The 20,291-nt window shown below is 35.5% G+C and overlaps 1 long non-coding RNA gene across 1 annotated transcript in view; it reads left to right on the top strand.

The window, feature by feature from the left end:
• Positions 1 to 20,291, top strand: part of LOC126940159 (uncharacterized) — a 53,629-nt gene that overhangs the window by 4,057 nt on the left and 29,281 nt on the right. Inside the window, exon 2 of the long non-coding RNA XR_007720632.1 lies at positions 12,295 to 12,385. This is a non-coding gene — a long non-coding RNA (uncharacterized LOC126940159). The remainder of the gene's footprint in view (positions 1 to 12,294; positions 12,386 to 20,291) is intronic.

The raw sequence follows: 20,291 nt of genomic DNA, 5'->3' as shown, positions 1-20,291 counted from the left end.
TTATATAGTCAAATGTAATATAAACCCAATATTTCAGTGCTAATTCGAATTCATTTTAACAATGTAAAATGTAAATGTAATCCAGGTTAACTTTATTCTATCAAACAAGTTTTTTAATACATTCAGAATATTTGATCTTTATTTCGAGAATTTTCAGATACACACAGGGCGGGGGATTTCCTTTAATGAACAAGGCAGAAATGTTTTATTATTGTTCATTCCATTAATTGATGCATATCTTTCACATTTATTCCACATTTTGAAATAAAAAGAACAAACTTTTTAATCACAAAATTTGTAAATTCTTCAAGTTTTAGGAAATTGATATTAGTATGTTTTTACTGATTTACCTCATTTGCTATTTGGCTTTTACATAAAAGGTTGATTTAAGAGTTTGTATTTAACATATTTGAGTAGGAATATAAGGAAAAGGACATAAAGTGATGACTTTATGAAGGAGGCAGGCCCTCAGTTGTTTTTGTACATATTTATTAAAGCATAGTCTGACCCATTCATGACATATTGATTATGGCTCTCTCTCTCTATATATATGAGATGGAGTCTCGCACTGTCACCCAGACCAGAGTGCAATGGCACCACCTCGGCTAACTGCAACCTCCACCTTCCCAGGTTCAAGCAATACTTTCTCCTGCCTCAGCCTCCTGAGTACTGGGATTACAGGTGCCTAACACCACGCCTGGCTAATTTTTGTATTTTTAGTGGAGACGGGGTTTCACTAGGTTGGCCTGGCTGGTCTTGAACTCCTGACCTTGTGATCCGCCCACCTCAGCCTCCCAAGTGCTGGGATTACAGGCAAGAGCCATCGCTCCTGGCCGTTTATGGCTATTTTTATACTACAACAGCAGAACCAATTGTGACGAAGACTATATGGTTTACAGAATGTCCCTTTATAGGAAAACTTTGCTAACCCTTTTTTTTTTCTATGAGGCCATTTTAAATTATCTTCATTTTATGCAGGCAATAACTTAATCACAGAAAATTGAACGTCTGTTTGAACACAAAACTGGTAAATTAAAAACTATGTTTTTGTTATCCAGGTGAATTTGACTATAAAAGGCATATATGGATTAGCTACCAAAACAAAAACAAAAGAAAAAGGAGCTGGGCATTCTAAGCAGAGAAAACATCATTTTGGTGGAATCGAAGAACACTGAGAATTGAGAAACTCTAGATAGTTTATTTTGGCTTCTATATCTTAGAAATAAGAGACGCCCAGCATATGTGACTGGAACAGAAGGCAGGAGTGAGCTATATATAAAGGGCTCTATTACTACGCTAATGTGTTTGGCCTACAGGCTTTATATAGGCGAGCAACATGGTCAGATCTGTACATTAGGAGTACCAGTCTAGTAACGTTATGGGAGATGAAATGGAATCAGGCTACTCTAGAAGCAGTCTGGTTATGTAAAACAGGGTTCCCCAACCCCCGGGCTGTGGACCGGTACCGGATGGTGACCTGTTAGGAACTGGACCTCACAGCACAAAGTCAGTGGGAACCAAGCGAGGATTACCACCTGAGCTCTGCCTCCTGTCAGATCAGCAGTGGTACTAGATTCTCATGGGATCGGGAACCCTATTGTGAACTGAGCAGGCGAGGGATCTAGGGTGCACACGCCTTATGAAAATATAACTAATGCCTGATGTTCTGAGGCGGAATTGTTTCATCCTGAAACCACCCCACCCCTCACCCATCTGTACCAACACTGTCTTCCATGAAACCGGTCTCTGCTACCAAAAGGGTTGGAGACCACTTATCCAAACGTTATTAGCAAGAAATAATTAGATAGCAGTGGTTGCGGTAAGAAAAAGCAAGAGACTGCATGAATTGAAAGGAAGGACACAGCAGGATGATTTAGGATGGGCTAAGGATGAGCATAACTGAAGAGGACAGAAATGCTCATACAGAACTTGCCCACTATGTCACTGGGGACTGGAATGAGTTTTCTCTTTTCTACTGCGTCCTATCATGGCGGCTGCTACATCACTAGGGATCCTGCACTTGCATTAGCAAGTCCTTACATGCAGGCAAATGCAACTCTTTTCTAGCTAAGTACTTATCTGTCTTCATCCACTAAGAATCTAGTGAAATCTTGATTTTCTGTCGTTAGATTTACTTATGTCTTAAGATTCGTGCCCAAGATAACAAAACATTGTCAGTCTTTAATGGATAGCCCACGTCGGTCCACAGGATACATCCTCTGTCCAGCTAGGCCCTTTCTTTTTCAGAAGCTAGCCAGTCCATCATTCATCCTTTAATTTCTCAGCTTAAAGTCAGAAACCTTTTATAGGTTTAAAACAGGTATGAATCATAAAAAACTAGTAACCAGTTACCAATTTGATAATTTAATAAATTTCCTCTTAGCGTAGAAACACACTTTGGAACATAACTTCTATTGCACTTTGATACATTAGTGAAACTTAGCATTTTAATACTTTATCACAACCACTTAAAACAGGGTCCCCAACCCCTGGGCCATAGACCTGTTAGGAACCAGCCCACACAGCAGGAGGGAATTGGCAGATGAATCAGTGAAGCTTCCTCTGTATTCACAGCTGGACCCCCATGACTGGCATTACCGGTGTGTTCTGCCTCCTTTCAGATCAGTGACGGCATTAGATTCTCAGAGGATCACAAACCTATTGTGACCTGTGCATGCCAGGGATCCAGTCAACCTGCTCTTTATGAGAATCTAATGCCTGATGATCTGTCACGTCTTCCATCACCCCCAGATGGAACTATCTAGTTGCAGGAAAACAAGCTCAGGACTCCCACTGATTCTACATTATGATGAGTTATATAATTATTTCATTATATATGTCGATGTAATAATAATAATAATAACGAAGTACATAATAAATGTAGTGTGCTTGAATCATCCTGAAACCATCTCTCCTGCAATCTCAGTCTGTGGAAAAATTGTCTTCCATGAAACTGATCCCCAGTGTCAAAAAGGCTGAGGACTGCTGACTTAAAGCAATAATAGGTAGAGTTTCAGCCAGAGGAATATGAAAGAAAATACTTTATCTAACCCTCAATGTATTTAAATTACAAGTTAATTTAATCCACAATAACTAATTCTGATACTCATGTTTCATGGGTTAAACTTATTATATTAAAATAATGTTTGATAAGAATGTGAGAATAAGAAATGTTCAATATGTCGTTCTTCAAAATTAGGATAAATATCAAGGAAAATCTAATTAAACAGCCTTTTTACATTTAAGGATGTCTAGGTTTCTTGCTAAAAACCAAGTCTTTGGGGCTGGGCGTGGTGCCTCATGCCTATAATCCCAGCACTTTGGGAGGCTGAGGTGGGCGAATCACGAGGTCAGGAATTTGAGATTAGCATTACTAACATGGTGAAACCCCATCTCTACTAAAATTACAAAAATTAGCCAGGTGTGGTGGTGCGTGACTGTAATCCCAGCTACTCAGGAGGCTGAGGCAGGAGAATAACTTGGACTGGGAGGCGGAGGTTGCAGTAGCTGAGATCGTGCCACTACATTCCAGCCTGGGCAACAGAATGAGACTCCATCTCAAAAAGCAAAAATAAAAATAAAAAATAAAAAATAAACACCTCAATATTTGTTGTATGATTTGGTATTTGATATATTCTCATTAAAAAACAGTAATTAACTAGGTAAAATACATGTCAATTTTTGGAAGTTCTCCTGGCTTGATAATTTTGTCTTAGCTGTTTTATAGAACAAAAAGAAATCTTTTTAGGAAAGAAAAACTCACTAACGTTTGCAATGAGGCTATATTCTGAATCATCTTACACAATTCCATTTCAAAATTTAATTGGAAGTTGTTGATTTTCCCTTTTAGACAGTGCCATGTTAAAGCAAGAAAGAAGATAGAAAGCTAAGTATAACACTCAACTCTTTCAATGATTGCAAATGCTGCTATTATGCCCTTCAGTGATCTAGAGGAAAATACATTACCTAAATCTCATTTGGGGAGTGTTCGTGGTACATTCTGGTATAACTAGAGTATACTACTGTAATAATACATAATTTTAATGCAAATTTCTAATGCATGACAATTTAATGCCATCTTCTAATTTTCTACATTATTATAATATTTCTGTTAAAAAGAGATTCTGATTAAAATTTTGAAGACAGATTCTCCATGGCTAAAGTGTTTTAGTTTATTGCAAACTTTCACTGATGTAATGGTAATCTAATTGCCAAATGTTATACTTGTACTTAAAATCATACATACGTAATTGTATTCTCTCTTGCAGTCTGGGGAATAAAAGAAGAAAAAGTATTCTATATGTGTGTGTATGTATATAAAAGAAACAGTGCAGGAAAGTTTTGTAAGGTTTTTTCAAAATTTTTCAAAAGTAAGCCAACATTGTGCCAGTCATTATTTTGCAAAAAAATTTATAACATATCATTTTTCAGACATTTACATCTGGTATGATGCTGGTTCAAGCTCAGGTATAGCTCCTGATGGCATGGGGGGATAATCTGATTGATTTCCCACAAACATTGTCCTTTCTGGCTGGGCACGGTGGCTCACACCTGTAACCCCAGCACTTTGAGGGGCTGAGGAAGGCGTATCACAAGGTCAGGAGTTTCAGACCTGCCTGGCCATCATGGTGAAATCCCGTCTCTACTAAAAATACAAAAAAAGTTAGCTGGGCGTGGTGGCATGTGCCTGTAATCCCAGCTACTCGGGAGGCTGAGGCAGAAGAATCACTTGAACGTGGGAAGGCGAAGGTTGCAGTGAGCGGAGATTGTGCCACTGCACTCAAGCCTGGGCGACAAGAGCAAGACTCCATCTCAAAAAAGAAAAAAAAAAGTCCTTTCTTTCTAACATTATCTTTATAGGCCACGTGTACTTGTTCACAAAAAGACACAAGCACACACATACATATACACAACAGAGGAAGTAAGATGGAATTACGTAAAAGTATGAATAGACATGGCATGAACTGACCACAGCTACCCTTTACAACATAATTTTTATTTTTCCTTTCTTCTTCTTTTCCTCGGCCTCCTTCTCCTCTTCCTTATCCTCTTCTTTGTCCTTCTGTTACTGAAACACCAAGGGTTCAGTCTAGGACCTGCTGCTTGCAGCACAGAAAGCTGACCACTGAGACACCTAATTGGGTTCTGCAGCTGAGGAAATGGGAGATTATTCCCAAATCCATCTCTCTAAAATTAGGGGTTTATAAAGCAGAGAAGAAATGGAACAATGTATAAGAAAATGGGAGCCAGGGAGTGGCAGGGAAGAAATCATGATGAATATGGAGTCCAGCATCTCCGTGTCTAGATGCTGTGATCTGGTGAGTTTCAGTTCCTTGATACTTTCTTTGAGAAGCCTAAAAGTCATTTCCTGAGAAAGGAACTCAAACAAAACGAATATAAATTTCAAGTTTAAGAGCAGAGGGTCACTTTCCTTCTTTATTTAAAAAAAAAAAAAAAAACTGTCTATGGGACTATTGGGTCATTTTCACTTCTCTCTTCCTTCTTGAACTCCTTTATTATTATTATTTTTTCACTTATTACTGGAAGGGGCAAAGAACTGAAGTCTAGGTAATTAGTAAGTGAAAGCTTAGATATTTAAGTATTAAAACCCAAAGTTCAAGTGATAGGAACTTCTTATAGACATACAATAATATTCTCTAATGGGCAGAGATGCTATTGCGTTCTTGGATTATTAAATATCTCCAAATACCCCTCTTCTTCTCTTTCCTCTGAGCCTCTTAAGCTCTTACTGCTCCTGTTTGAGCCATGTCTGTGTGCATAACCCTAAAATAAAGCAAGTTTTGGAATGGAAATGCCACTTCCTTCACATCAAACCATAGGTGAGAATAAACTAAAGTCTGATTTATTGAACACACAGATCACAGACCTTGAGGAAGCATAATTTTATTGTGCATTATTCATAACTATAAATATATTATAAACTCCGCTGTTATTTTTGTTTATTTTTGTATGTTCATTTTGGCCTAATTTGCCCACCAAAGTAAGAATATGTATTACGAGTGTAATTCTTCAAAGAGATGTTATGATTTCTGAAAGGCAGTGAAGGTGAATTCTCAATGATCTTAACACATTGACAGATACCGAATCATATTTGAATACTAATATTATTATCTTAATAATTTTGCAATGATATTCCAGAAAATACTAAAATATCATTTTGCCTTTATGATAATCTTTAAATATTTTAAATATTCATAGAATTTCATTGTGAGTGCATTGAGAAAAACTATACAAAACTATAGCCTTGAGGATCAGTTTATAAATAATTGTGTTATTTAACTTCCATCCTAAAGCAATAGAAGATATAGTTCACCGATTCCATTATGGTGAAATTTTGCTTACTATGTTGACATACCAGGAGCTCAAAAAGTTTGACCATTATAAGAGTGGGGATTTGATACATGAAATATGGCATAGTGCTTACAAATACTGATCTTTGGGTCCTAGCCAGACATACGATAACATAATTTAGGGTTGGCCCAATATATCATATTGATTTTATTACATTATAATTTATTATAAAATAGAATAGAATTTTTATTTTGATAAATATTTAATATAAACAAAAATATTTCTCATTTCCCATATGATCTTCTAATCACTCCATTTCAGAAGAAACTAGTTTCTTCCGAGCACCTTGTTTCAAAACTTCCATAGGTGACCATCCTAAAGCAATAGAAGATATAGTTCACCGATTTCATTATGGTGAAATTTTGCTTACTATGTTGACATACCAGGAGCTCAAAAAGTTTGATCAATGATTTTTTAAAATGCTTATTCTCTTTTTGTATGTTGTGTTAAGATATTTGCTTGCTTTCAATTTTCCATTACTCAAGATGATGCCTCAAGCTTTAATATATTATTAATCTCTATATCTTCAAGTATTAAATATTGCTACTGCCATTTCTCTAAACATATAGTTAACTCTCAAGTATCCACTCAAATGTAGAGAGCAGTGGGGCATGCAGTGCAATATTGTAGATCATATTAAAAGTCTGACACAGGAAAATTTTCCATTTATATTTAAATATGTGTATTTTTTGTGTCTGTACATTCATGTCAAACAAACAAGCAAATAACATGTAAAGTAATCCACCCTGAGGGGAGGGTAGAAAATTTACTAGATTCTGTTAAGTTTCCCATTATGATCCTTTACTCAGCTCATACTTGAATCTGACTTTAAATAGAAAACAAACATTTTCTTTCAGTTTCTGATCCCTATTTTTTCCCTTTTAAAATGTTCCCTAGAGGTAGTAATAAAGAACTTTTAAATACAAGAAGTAAACAGAGAAAATCAAGAAATCAAGATGTGTTAACTGCATCTAGTGAGTAGGGTAGATATTAATAAATGCAATATTGCAATAGAATTGCTTTGTCATACTTGGAAATAGACTGTGTGTTCTGTTTTCCTAAGTGTATAAAATTCACATAGAAAGTTAACTGTACATTTCTGGATTATTCCAATAGGGAAATTGCATGAAAGGTGCTATAAAACTTGAAAAGCACAGTGCACATTGAGTTAAAAGTTAATGAAACTCAATTCTAGAATATAGAATATACAGAGCCAAAAAACATTCAGATATATTACACTTCACTATTGCTTTTCCTAAGATAGTTTGCTTCAATTATGAGTCTACTTGCTGCATCTATGAAAGTCTGCCAGCAGGGCTCTCCCTTGCATTATAATTTAGAAACAAATGACCTAATTTATTTATTTCCTTAGAATAAAATGTTAACCCTGAAATCCATACCAAAATTAGATATATTGAATTTCCAAAGCAAATGACTAATACTTACAACTATACACCGATTTGTGACTTTTTAAATGATCAATTCATTATTAATCTCTTAGTTTATAAATAATTGTGTTATTTAATAGTGACTCCTACCTTCTGTCAGTTTAAAAAATAAAAATAAAAAATTAGGCTATACACTGAAAACATTTATAAGTTTGATTAAATGAATATTAAAGAAACTCCTCATTTTATGTATTGTCTTTTAGGCAAATTCTTATCTTTTCCGAAAATTGATTACTACACTTAGTTGTTGTTTTTTATTTTAATCATGTAATGAGCTCAATAGTTTTGCTTTTGGCAAAATGATTAGTCATGGGTATAGATCACTCTGTGATATATGACTAATGAAAATATATAATAAATTACCTGAGTTGCATATAAGAGTAAGCTGGAAAAATTATAAGAGATTGGGTAAAACTGATATTCATCCAGAGATTGTGAACTTTTAAATAAAAAACAACTTCGTAAGAAGAAATAATTAAATAGTAAAGAAGGATATCATATCACAATGAGAGTTCTGGGTGGATTTTTTTGTTTGTTTTGTTTTGTTTTTGAGATAGAGTCTCCCTCTGTCACCCAGGCTGGAGTGCAGTGGCACTATCTCAGTTCACTGCAACCCCTGCCTCCCAGGTTCAAGCAATTATCCTGCTTCAGACTCCCAAGTAGCTGGGCCTATAGGCACGTGCCACCACGCCCGGCTAATTTCTGTATTTTTAGTAGAGAGATGGGATTTTGCCATGTTGGGTAGGCTGGTCTCGAACTCCTGACCTCGGGTGATCCACCCACCTCGGCCTCCCAAAGTCCTGGGATTACAGGCATAAGCCACTGCACCCGGCCCTGGGTAGATTTTTAAATCATAGATTTTAATGTCAGCTGGGCTTAGTTCAGACTTGCCTACCTGCCACTAAGTAGCTGTGTGTCTTTGGAGCATTCACTTAAGTGGTTAAATGCATGGCTATACTTTCTCATTATAAAGGTTGGAAGCAAATAACATCTAACTGAGAATGAGAATGATAAAGTAGACGTGGGTCATGTGTCAGATTCCTGCTCAGCAGTCAGTTTGCTATAGCCTCTGCTTTCCATGTGAACTAATTTTGATATACTTTAATGAAGCACATACTGGGTTCCGTTAGTATCAAAGAAGGAGTCTGGATCTTAAATTTTCAAATGTAAAAACAACTCTGGCATTCCTTTGCAAATTTAAAATATGAATTCTGCCTTCAATGTTCGTGTATCAACTGCTTGGTGAAGATTTACACTTGGACAACAAACGAGTCTTCGTTTTGATGTTTTCGGAACAACGGAAGTCTACTTTAGTGTGACTTGCTGAAATCAGCCATTGAAAAATAAATTTCCAGCAGTTACAAATCATAATTTTAAAAAAAACGCGGAAAAAAAAAAGATGGGGGGAAAAAGGAAAAGGAAAGAAAATGGCAGAAAAATGAAGAATTAAATTGTACATTTAATTTACACCACACTAGCATCATAATCTATATAGGTATAGTCATTCTAGTTCTTGGAATATAAGAAAGCAGTCAATGATATGTTCATATGCTTGATCATATTGTAGGTTACATTATTATCATAGATTTAGTCTTGAATTATCACACATTACTAATTGAATTTTCACATATGTCATTTAAAAAATGTGAAATAAATTCTATAAGCAAGACAATTATGAAAAGGGACATAGAATTAGAGACAAGAAAGGACAGATAATTTTACACAGGTACATATAGACAAGCAAGAATCATGCAAATTTGTCATGCTGTTGGTTTGTGATTCTCAATCATGATCCAACAAAAGAGGATATAATGTGTTCAGTTTAGATTGTTCTCTAGAGACATAGAAAATGATATCCTAGGCAAACAAAAAAGAGCTATACTTAACAAATAATAGAATACATGATTATAGGAAGTGGTAAACATATAAAATATGCTATGGTACAGTATGATTTTTGATAGGAAGAATAAAAATATTGTGGGGAAGTATCTTGAACTCAGGTTATGATTGTGGAGAAAAATATTTTAATGACATAAAATAGCCTTTGGTAAAATTGTCTTTTATTAAATTGAGTTACTTGGCCTAAACCTGTCTCTGTACTTGTGGGATAAAGAGTGTTCCTAATGGCCTATACAGTGAACTGTACCCTAACTTGATGTGTAAATAAGTTGTGACCAAACTTACGACTATACCCTGGTAATCAAGCAACAGCACCACAGCCAATCACAGCAGCCAAACCTTCAGCCAAACCCAAGCTGAAAGTTTTCCAATTCTGTCCAAATAAGGTCAACCATGAACTGCACCAATCAGGTAATCTATGTATGTAATTTCCTGTTTTCTGGCTATACATATGGTTTACCACATTGGATAGGGAGTCATTTCGAACTGTGTTAGCTCTGGAATGCTGCCTGGTTCTAGAATCTATTTCTTGCTCAATAAACTTTGTTAAATTTAACTGGTCTTATTTTTTCTTAACACTTTAAATACTTGACAAGATTTATTATGTATTGAATCAATTTTGTGATTCTTGTATTCTTATGAACTTTTGCTATGTGAAAAGTAAGGTAATTAAATGATACAAATCAATGATATAAATAAATTCTACATAAAATATACTAGTAAGAAATGTTAATGCTGTCTTAAAATTACATAGATATGTATATTTACATTTTAACATTTCTCATGGGCATAATTAAATACATTATGTTACAAAAACTTCAAAATGAATATTAAAGTGTTAAGTATTATAGTTTGCATACGTAACAAAATAAATATTCTTTAAGCATTTAAACCTTATTATTGTAAAATAAAACAATTTCTTGGACTACTTATTTTTAAATGGGAGATATAGAATGAGAGCTTATACTTTTTCTCAATTAATAATTTAACTCTAGTAATTTCTGATATAAAACTATATATTAATTTTTAATATTTACTATATTTTATTATTTAAAAGCTGAACATCCAATGTAATGTCTCTATGCATAGCCATCCAATAGAAACTACAGCATTAATTATTTTCAAATATATATTTTTTAAATAGATTTTACTTTTTGGGGGAGTTGTACATTCACAGCAAAACTGAAGCAAGGTACAGAGATTTCCATGAATCCCTTCCCCTGCACATACATAGCATCCCGCATTATCCACATACCCTCTATCATGTATTACAACTAATGAACCTACGTTGATACATCATTATTCACTGAAGTCCACCATTTATATTCTGTTTCATTTTTGGTGTAGAATATTCTATGGATTTGTGCAAATATATAATGCAATGTGTCCAGTATTGTAGTATCATACAGAATAGTTTTACTTCCCTAAAGATCCTCTGTTCTCTCCCTATGTATCTCTCTATCCCTTCTTAAGTTCTAGCAACCACTGATATATTTACTGTCTCAATAGTTTTGCCTTTACTAGAATGTCATACAACATGTTGGACTCATACAACATGTAACCTTTTCAACTTGAAGTCTTTCACTTAGTCATACGCATTTCATATTTCTCCATGAGATTTTCATGACTTGATAGCTCAATTCTCTTTGGCAATCAGTAATATTCCAATGTCTGGTCCACAGTTTATACATTCACCTACTGAAGAACATGTTGGTTGCATCAATTGTGAAGTTTTGACAATTATGAACAAAAGTATTATAAGCTGCCCTGTGGAGGTTTTCGTGTGGACACAACTTTTACTTCTTTTGAGTAAACATTAAGGAGTATAATTGATGGATTGTGTGGTAAGGACATACTTCGTTTTGTAAGAAACTGCTAAATTGTCTTCCACTGTAATATACTACTTTGCGTTTCCACTGACAGTGAATGACAGTTTCTGTTTCTCCACATCCTTGCCATCAGTTGATGTTGTCAGTGTTCTGAATTTTGTCCATTCGAATAAGTATGTAGTAGTATCTCATTGCTGTTGTAATTTGCATTTCCCTAATGACATATAATGTGAGGCATCTTTTTATGTGCTGATTTCCCATCTCCATATCTTCTTTGGTTTCATATATGTTAATAATTTTATTAGTCTGTTTTCATGCTGCTGAAGAAACACCCAAGACTGGGTAATTAAAAAAAAAAAAAAAGAGGTTTAGCGGACTTACAGTTCCATGTGGCTGTGGAAGCCTCACAATCATGATGGATGGCAAAGAGGAGCAAGTCACATCTTATATGGATGGCAGTAGACAAAGAAGGAGAACTTGTTCAGGGAAAATCGTCTTTAAAAAAACATCAGATCTCATGAGACTTATCCACTATCATGAGAACAGCATGAGAAAACCCCGCAGCCATGATTCAATTACTGTAGCTTTATAGTAAGTCTTGAAGTTAGGTAGGTGCAAACCTCATATCTCACTGCAACTTCAAACTCCCAGGCTCAAGTAGTCCTCCCATCTCAGATCCCTAAGTAGCTGGAGCTACAGGTACACAGCACCACACCTGGAAATGTTTTTATTTTTTTGTTTTGTAGAGACAGGATCTCACTATGCTGCCCAGGCTAGTCTTGAACTGCTGGACCCAAATGATCCTCCCACCTCAGCCTCCCAGTACCAGGATTACAGGTAGGAGTCACCATGACTAGCCTATCTCTTTATTTTTTAATGTATAGGTGTCTTTATATTTAAATAGGGTTTCCTGTTAGACAACAAGTATTTGGATCTTGTTTTTTGATCTGCTTTGGCAGTTCTGAGTTTTAATTGATGCATCTTAATGATTGATATTCAAAGTAATTACCAATATAGTTGGATGAATATCTACCATACTTGTTACTGTTTTTAGTTTGTTGCCCTTGTTCTTCGTTCCTATATGTCTTACACTTTTTCCTGCCATTGTGGTTTTAATTTAATTTAATATTAAATTAAATTTAATTTAATATTACATTAATACATTTAATTTAATTTTACATGATTTTATATTTTTTCTTTAATTATTTAATTAATTTTCACTATTTTAAAAAACTTTTAAGTTTTTGCTTTAATGTTTGCTATACAAATTCAAGTCTACTTTCAAATACCATATCACTTCACAGGTCATGAAACTACCTTATAATAACAAAATATTCCCTATTCCTCTCTGTGCCATTTATTTCACTTATACATAAGCATACGTATATCATATATATACATATATGCACACATACACACGCAAACATAAGTATACATAATTGAATACATTATTGCTGTTGTAATTTTGAACAAACTTATTTTTTGATCAAATAAAAATAAGAAAGCAAATTATTTTTATGTTACCTTCACTTATTCACTCTCTGATACTCTTGACTTCTTTATGTAGATTTGAGTTTCTGGCCTATATTATTTGCCTTCTGTCCAAAGAAGTTATTTTAACATTTCTTATTGTCTACTGGAAAAATTTCCTCAATTTTTGTTTGGCTGAGAAATTATTTCTTTTTTTACTTTTAAAAGGTAATTTTGCAGGATACAGAGTTATAGTTTGGTTTTTATCTCTCAACATTTCAAATACTTTATTTCTCTTCTTGTTAGCACAGTTTTCAAGAATTAGTTTGATGTAAGTCTGTTATCTTTGTTCCTTTATAGGTAAGGTATATTTTTTCCTCTGGCTTCTTTTGTTTTTTGCTTTGTTTTCTGAAATTGGGATATGATATGCCTAGATGAAGCTGGCGTGTGTGTGTATGGCATTTATCATGCTTGGTGGCTTTTTTTTGTTTGCTTATTTTGGTTTTGTTTTGTTTTGTTTTGTTTGGGACAGAGTCTTGCTGTGTCCCAGGCTGGAGTGCAAAGGTGTGATCTTGGCTCACTGCAACCTCTGCCTCCTGGTTTCAAGTGATTCTCCTGCCTCAGCTTCCCAGGTCACTGGGACTACAGGTGCCAGCCACCATGCCTAGCTAATTTTTGTATGTTTGTAGTAGAAACGAGGTTTTACCATATTAGTCAGGCTGGTGTCACATTCCTGACCTTGTAGTCCGCCCACCTCAGCTTCCCAAAGTGCTGGGATTACAGGCATGAGCCACCACACCTGGCCCACGCTTGGGTTTTTATAGATTCCTGGACCTGTGGCATTAGGTCTAACATAATTTGGGAAAATTCTTAGTCATTATTGCTTCAACTATTTCTAGTGTTCCTTTCTCTCTTTCATCTCCTTTTGGTATCACTATTACACATATTATATACTTTCTGTAGTTGCCCTATGGCTATTAGGGTTATAATAACAGAAAATATAATCTTCTGCTGTTTTTTAAATTCTTTTTTTGTTGTTGTTGACAGAGTCTTGTTCTGCTGCCAGGTTGGAGTGCAGTGGTACAATCTCGGCTCACTGCAACCTCCACCTCCTGGGCTCAAGTGATTCTCCTTCCTCAGCCTCCTGAGCAGCTGGGACTATAGGCATGAGCCACCATGCCCAGCTAATTTTGTAATTTTAGCAGAGACGGGATTTCACCATATTGGCCAGGATGGTCTCGATCTCTTGACCCCCTGATTTGCCTGCCTTGGCCTCCCAAAGTGCTGGGATTACAGGTGTGAACCACCGCGCCTTGCCTAAATTGTTTTTTATTTGTTTCTACTGCCATATCTTCATGCTTAGAGATTCTTTCCTCAGCAGTCTGCAGTCTACTCGTTAGCCTATCAAAGACATTCTTCGTTTCTTAAGTATTTTTGATCTCTAGCATTCTTTTATTGTTTCTTGGAGTTTTCATCTTTCTGATTACATTATCCATTGCATGCTGTCTACTTTCTCCATTAGAGCTCTTAGCATGCTAATTATAGTTGTTCTAAATTGCTGGTCTGATAATTCCAATATTCCTAAAATATCTGACTCTGGTTCTGATGCTTATTCAGTATCTTCAAATGGCATTTTTTGTTTTTTCTTGTTTTCTTTTTTTTTCTTTGCCTCTTTGTATACATGTATGTATGTAATTAAAAAAATTTTTTTTCTTTGAAATCCTGACATGATGTATTAAGTAAAAGAAACTTCAGTAAATAGGTCTTTAGTGGTGTGGTGTTAAGGTGTGGGGGAAGGGAAGCATTCTATGGGTCTATGGTTGTCATTAGTTCATAAACCTTTGCTACTAGACTGTGAACTTCAGCAGTGCTCCTCGGTTTTTCTCCCCTTAGTAAGACAGAATGGCTAGAGGGGACCAGAGTTGGATATTTTTATTTCCCCAGGTAGGTTGGGCTCTAATAAGACCTCAGATGATTACGTTTTAGTAAATAGTTTCTCCTGAGGTCAGACCTTGTTAAAAACAGAATGTCTAGGGTATTTCAACTGGTAATTTTCCCCTCCCCCTGCTGGAAGTAGAAGGAGATTTTTCTCCTGTATACTCGGCGAGTCCCTGGTAGAGCTCTTGGAGGTAATTCTCACAAAATGTAAGGGCATCATCTCTATGACTGGGTCCTCTGGGGTTTTAACTTTCAGACTTTCCCACACTGAGCCGCCAGCAATTCATCAATTAAAATTTAGGTTTTTCTACCCTAACACTGGGTCCCATGGAGGTTTATGCATGTAGGTTACTGTTTCAGTAAGTTGTCATTTTCTGTATCCGCCTGTCTTTTCAATATTCAGGATAGCAGTTTACCCTGTGACTTTACTTCTTTGGTCTAAGAAAAGTTGTTGATTTTTTCAGTTCGTTGAGGTTTTACTTGCTGTTAGAAGAAGTGGCAACTTCTAAGCTCCTTAAGTGTCAGACTAAAACCTAGAATTTTCCTTGGTTCTCTTTGTAGACATTGTTAAGTCCATTATTTCCTAAAATGGAAAATGTTTAAATGTCAGCATCATATAAACTCATTTTAATATTTTTAACGCTAGTAAATCATCATTTGGTCTATAAAGAGCCCTAGTTGAATATACTATTAAGTTTGGATGTTGCCATGAACAAGCTGATGTTTACCTGAAATTTATGCCAGTGTTTGAGTTTCTAAGGGGTATAAACATATCATGATAAGGGAGCCTAAGAGGTTAAGAACTTATGACCAGACATTTATATGGCATCAATATATTCTGGTTAACGAAAGATGTTGTCAACAAAGGGGGGCCTGGGAAGACAAGTAGTGGCGTGTCAGGGCAGATTCATACCACTATTCAGGATATACATGATTAAGAATGGTCACAGAGGAGAAATTTTTATGTGATAGATATTTTAGCTATGGCCACATGGACAATATGTGGTGACAAATAAACATGTCTTGGTTTCCATCTGTGTTGTCTTAAAACCATTTATCAATTCTGCCACCTGATTACATCCAGGAATATGAGCCTATAGTAGAAAAATGTCTTTTTTTTTTTAATGTGGATAATGCTTTTGAGCCACAGATTCAGTGTAGTGTTGAGAATTTGATTTGTCAAAAACAGCTTACTCTCAACTATGACAAAATTTAGACAATTATATACATTCTTTTAATTAAAATCGGCAATAAATAGAAGTTTAAACAAATGTACTCAAATACTAGATAATAAATGGGCAATAAACATTTAAACAAACTTAAAATGATTATATGTGGACCTTTTTTTGAGATTCAGTTTTTAAACTTGGGCTAAGGAAAACGAGTAATTTTACTTTGTTTTACATGTAATTTGCCTTGGAGTGCTTAGGGTAGGCTTCCACAGACCAATGATGTATTTTGATATATTTTGCAATGCTACCTTCTAGTGCCTATTGCAGACCCAGGTACTGAAGAATAGGATGAAAGGCCAAATTCCACTGGGCCTTGTAATAGATATTATAGCCCCCTACCTATCCTCTCATCACAACCATTTTAATATTTGTACTACAACAATAATATATATCCCATTATTTCCTAAAGTGGAAAATGTTTAAGTTTTAGCACCATATAAACTCATTTTAACATTTTCAACTGCTAGTAAATCACCAATTGGTCTACAAAGAGCCCTAGTTGAATATACTGTTAAGTTTGGACGTTGCCATGAATGAGCTGATAGATTGTTTACCTGAAATTTATGCCAGTGCATAATAGTTACCCCACTCTGAGCTCTTTGGTTGATGAATTTCATTTTGGTTTGGTTAATGACTATTCAAAGACAAACAGATGATAACAGTGGTAGCAATTCCATATTACAAAATTTAGAATCCTCAATGTCATTCTTAATTGCTTACCCTCCCTCATGTTGACAAGTCCTAACATGTCTAGTTTCAAAATGCATGTCAAAGGGTCAAATTTCCTTTTCTCTACATCTCCATGCACCCCATTCTAGTTTGAGTCACCATGATTTCTAGGTCTGAATGAATGTAACAGGTTTTTATTTAGTTATTTTTTAATCCCCCTTCTTGTTCTCTAAACCATTCTTGTCCTCTAAACCATTTTTAAAATATTAGCTGTGGTAAACATTGACGATAAAAGAGTCACAATCCACATTATTTCTGTGTCCAATTTCAGGCCACTGTTGATAATTGAAGTATAACACATTGTATCTCTAATACAACATATGAATTTATTGGCTGCAGGAAGCACACTATAGTCGTGAAAAAAGAAGACTCTACATAAGCCTGCTTACTTTAGAATCATGACTCAGGGACTTACTGGTGATGAGGTTTTGAAGAACTTAAGCTATTTGTTTCAGTACCTCATTGTAAAATATTGTAATAGTACCCTCTTAAAAGGTTACTGTTAGAGTTAAATGGGTTAATTCATAAAGCAACTTAAAATAGTACCTGGCACACAGTAAATAATTGCTCAGTAAATATTCAATTTATTCTTGCCAGAGCCAAGAAAGCACAAAATGACCTAAGCACTATGTACTTTGCTTCCTCTTATTCTCCTGCTCATCCATTGTCTTCTAGACTCATTGGCAACCCTCTGTTCAATTCCTCTATCCTGCTATGTTCTTTTTTTTGAGACGGAGTTTCACTCCTCTTGCCCAGGCTGGAGTACAATGGCGCAATCTCGGCTCACTGTAACCTCCACCTGAGCGGAGCAGGTTCAAGTCATTCTCCTGCCTCAGCCTCCTGAGTAGCTGGAATTACAGGTACCCACCACTACGCCCAGCTAATTTTGTATTTTTAGTAGAGACAGGGTTTCTCCATGTTGGCCAGGCTGGTCTCGAACTCCTGACTTCAGGTGATCCATCCACCTTGGTCTCCCAAGCTAAGTCCTTTTTTATCTACAAGTTTTCACTCAGAACCTGAAATACTCCCTCCTATTTTTTCCCTACTAGTTTATTCTTCACCTTATTTGACTTATTGTGACTTTCTCAGTAGACTCTCTCCCAATCCTCTAGGTTTCCATGTATCAGACCTGGTAATTTCATTTCAGTTGAGTTCTTCCTAATCATTATTACAAATATGTCATAACTCTGTTTCAATTGACTGCTTCCTAATCACTATTATCTATTTTCTTGTTAATTGTCTGCTTTTCTCTGTTGCTCACATCAAATTCTCAATGTCTTCTAGATAAAAGACCTGAATAAAAGGTGCTCAATGCCTGCGTGAATTAAATTGTTATGTTTACCAACCCAATACTTTAGGTGTGTCATGCCGGAACACAAGAGCCTTGTGCAAAAAAATCCACTGATTCTACCACTGTTTTTGTACGATAGTACTTAAGGTATCACTTTTTGGCGGGGCGCAGTGGCTCATGCCTGTAATCCCAACACTTTGGGGGGCCAAGGCGGGCAGATCACGAGGTCAAGAGATCGAGGCCGATATCCTGGCCAACATGGTGAAACCCTGTCTGTACTAAAAATGCAAAAATTAGCTGGGCGTGGTGGTGCATGCCTGTAGTCCCAGCTACTAGGGAGGCTGAGGCAGGAGAATTCCTTGAACCTGGGAGGCGAAGGTTGCAGGGAGCTGAGAACGTGCCACTGCACTCCAGCCTGGTAACAGAATGAGACTCCATCTCAAAAAATGAACAAATAAATAAATAAAAGGAAGATATCACTATTTGAGTATTTGTCCATAGTGAATTTATTCTGAATCAAAATTTATGTATATTGTTATTACTATTATTTTTTAACAAATAGGCAGTCAATTTCTGGATAAAAGGCTTGGTGTCTTTTTTTCTTTTCTTCTTCTTCTCTTTTTCTTTCTTTCTTTCTTTTTTTTTTTTTTTTTTTTTTTGAGACAGAGATCCGCTCTTGTTCCCCAGGTTGGAGTGCAGTGGCGCGATCTCGGTTCACTGCAACCTCCGCCTCCCAGGTTCAAGTGATCCTCCCGCCTCAGCCTCCCGAGTAGCTGGTATTACAGGCACCCACCACTCCACCTGGCTAATTTTTGTTATTTTTAGTAGAGACGTGGTTTCACCATGCTGGCCAGGCTAGTCTCGAATTCCTGACCTCATGATCCCCCTGCTTCAGCCTCCCAAAGTGCTGGGATTACAGGCGTGAGCCACCGCGCCCAGCCCAGAGAATGCAATCGAAGTTTTCTCCTAATTAGATATAAGAAAATGGAAAATTTAAGCTTCCCTCCTTACAACATTTAAAGTTCCTATTAAATATCTTACCTAATTCAACAAAATGGTGTTTCTTCTTTCACTAAAGTTTATCTTAACATTTTTTTTCTGTAATACAATCTTTCAGATATGCACAATGTCTTTACTCAAGATAATTTTTAAAAGAAAGGATTTATGTATAGAGAACAGTTAAAGATAATAAAATCTTAGGAAAAATAGAAGGTCCTTGAGTTGCACAGTGAAAAAGTTACTAAATGGAGAGAGAGAAGTTGAAGGAGATTGATAGATGTGGCTTCAGACTGCAGGTGATTAAGCTTGCTGATGAAGAAGAAACCACACAGGGTAATTAACTGAGTGACCCAGATGTAGCAAGCTACTTTCAACTGAACTACTCCATTAATGAAAATGTACCTGGTTTCGGTTGTTGTTTTCTTTTAGAAAATAAAAATAATAATTAGCGGTGCAATTATTTTGATCCTCTATTTCCTTATGAGCAGTGAAGTAAACTTAGAACACTTTTTTGTTTCAGTTGTTGATTATTTTAATTGCGCCAAAAACCAAACACCAATTTGTAACTAAAATAATGAACTGTAAAACATGAAAAAATAAAATGCATAAAATTTACGAAAAGTGACACATCAAAAATGACAAGTCAAATAATTTTTATATAAGATCTATTTTAAATATAAGCAGTTAAAATGGAGTCATGGAAGTAAATTAATCATTTTGGACATCAAGACTTGACATAATCTTTAAATATATTTATGTGCTATGGCTATCAAATTAAGTTGTACATTAGAATCTACTGCTGTAGAGGTTATAAATAAGCTTTTGTAAAATGTTATTGTAGTTCTTATGATAGTATCTTGTAGACAGCATTTAAGCATCAAACTGTGAGGAAAATTATTAAATAGAGAATATCTAAGAATTGAGAAATTACTATTAGATGAGAATAAAGTGAAGTTCATCATAAGACACTATTAAAAATAGCTATTATAAAAGTATTACAGAATGGTTTTAAAATTCCTATATACAGATACAATTAATAATGTTATCTTGTATATTATTGTTTAGTAACTCAAAGAAGAGGTGT

The sequence above is a fragment of the Macaca thibetana genome, chromosome 17 (assembly GCF_024542745.1).
Source record: "Macaca thibetana thibetana isolate TM-01 chromosome 17, ASM2454274v1, whole genome shotgun sequence".
Taxonomy (NCBI): Eukaryota; Metazoa; Chordata; class Mammalia; order Primates; family Cercopithecidae; genus Macaca; species Macaca thibetana.
Note: the sequence above shows the minus strand (reverse complement) of the source record. Positions and strands in the feature narration are given on the sequence as shown.